General features: G+C 30.9%; 1 long non-coding RNA gene across 1 annotated transcript; it reads left to right on the forward strand.

Moving 5' to 3' along the window:
- LOC110036852 lies at positions 1–1,719 on the forward strand. The gene is made up of 4 exons (XR_002295271.1): positions 1–25; positions 1,118–1,168; positions 1,280–1,315; positions 1,645–1,719. It is a non-coding gene; the product is annotated as an uncharacterized LOC110036852 (long non-coding RNA).
- Positions 1,720–2,209: the final 490 nt, after the last annotated feature.

Raw genomic sequence — 2,209 nt, forward strand, 5'->3', positions numbered from 1 at the left:
CACGACGTCTCTCTTGAATGGCGAGGTAATTATTTGTTTAGGGTTTAGGGTTTAGGGGTTAGGGTTTATGGTGGGATTTCTTGAGAAAGAATTGTAATGGCTTTCATATCGGTTAGATTTGATAAGAGTGCTTTCGTCGTGTTGCTGTTACGGTCTGGTTTGATTTGACCTGCGCGTTCGATTTTGTTTTTTTCTTGAGTTATTGAGATATTCTGCGGGACTTTTTTTTTTTTTTTTTTGGTTTCTGTTTAGCTGCGTAAGTTGATAGTTCTTTTGCGGTAGTTTTATTCAAATTTCAGTGAATTGTTTGACGGTTAGATAGCTGAGGATCAAGAATTCTAGCAAGGTTTGTGGTTTCTGGATTTATTTTTATTTTTATTTTTATTTTTAATTTGATCTGTATCTGTTTGAACTGGTATATTTATTGGTAAGGCCCTTTCAATGTTTTTTTTGAAATTATTTATTTATTGTTGTACTGTCTTGTTTGACTGAACCAGTGTGCTCTGCTTTGTTTGTATGTTAAATTACTCCGGATTTTTTAATTTTTAAGTTTTGGAAGTTGGCAGTGCTTGATTTTCCCTGAAATTATGTTTCAGATTGAAGGATTGTATAAGTGTGTTGCGAATTATTACCAACGGTGATCTTTTGGTGACTTCTTACAGGTGTTTTCTTGCGGTGGTTGATTGATGGAAGATTTACGTACATATCACTCAATTCCTATGGATTTAGATATCTAACACCAAAACTTCAATTTTTACATACCTGCCACCTTACTATGCATGAAAGGGTTTATTTCACTTTTTGGAAGTAAAAAATGGTGGTATTTTTTATGTGATATGAAAAATTTGGGTGGTATAAATTTAAGAAGTAAAGTTTAGGTGTAAGATATGTAAATACATAGGAATTGGGTGGTATGTATGTAAATGCCCCTATGTTTTTGTTTGTGATATTTTGATGTATTGCTTTATATTTGAATATTCACAACTTGAGGCATTCTTTATTTTCCTTCGTGATTAGAATTATTACTATTTGGTCTGGTAAGGCTATGCTATAATTTTATATTGCAAGAAAAGGATTCATATTTTAAAGTAATAATTAATGATATTTTTCGTATTAGGAATCGTCGAGCCATCCGTTATCTGACCTTGAGCATGGTGATGCAGTTCAGGTGACCATGTTATTTGTTTTCCTTGATCATCCTTTGTGTTTTTTGAATTCTATTTACCTTAAAACTTCGGTGGATTACGTAATTTGATCTCTGTTGCATATGTTGCTACAGCCTGCAAATGTTGGGTTCTGTAGAGTTCTAAGGCTGGTAAGTCATGGCCCTTTAAATTATTTCCCTTTATATACTTAAAATAGGGAAATTTATATATATACCACACAATTCTTATGCATTTACATATCTAACACCCAAAGTTTTATATTTACACTTATAATGCATTGTTATCATAAATCTATGCATGAAGAGGTGTATGTCATTTTAAAAAGATAGTGATGGTAATATTTTTGATTTGATGTTAAAGATTTGAATGTTATGCATGTAGATATGAATTTTTAGGTGTTAGATGGGTACATACTTGAGAATTATGTGGTATGTATGTAAATCCCCCTTTAAAATATTGACTTATTATATGCATGCAGGCAAAGCCTGATGCAGGGAAGCTGATTATTGCCACTATAGCGTTGTTGATTGCCTCTACAACTAATATTTTGATTGTAGGTATTCCTATACATTGAGCTTCTTTTTTTCTTGTTTTGTTGAGCTCCATTTCTGAGTATATAGGCATCAATCGCCATTATTAAGCTTTGTATATATCATACATCACGGAACATAAAAAAAACATGCAAAATTTAGTCAATTCATTTAAATTTTAACAGTACTAAAGAAAATATCATAATGCAAAATGCACTATTAATGCCATATAAATAGAATATATTCTGCTTTAACATAAATGCTTGTGCAAATTTACTAGCATCATTTGGATTTCATAATGATGTTATAGGAGTTTATGACATTGCATAGTTTGGAGAGGAAAAATTATTTGACTTCATTATTCACACATAGGATACATATATATATAGGGAAACCAATCCCTCATTATTTACAAACTTACCAAATATATTTAATCTAAAATAGGAAAGGAAATAATTTTGAAATAAAATATAAAGAAACATAAAATAGTAAGGGAATAAAACTGATCAAGAG

The sequence above is a fragment of the Phalaenopsis equestris genome, unplaced genomic scaffold, assembly GCF_001263595.1.
Source record: "Phalaenopsis equestris unplaced genomic scaffold, ASM126359v1 Scaffold211794, whole genome shotgun sequence".
NCBI classification, from domain to species: domain Eukaryota; kingdom Viridiplantae; phylum Streptophyta; class Magnoliopsida; order Asparagales; family Orchidaceae; genus Phalaenopsis; species Phalaenopsis equestris.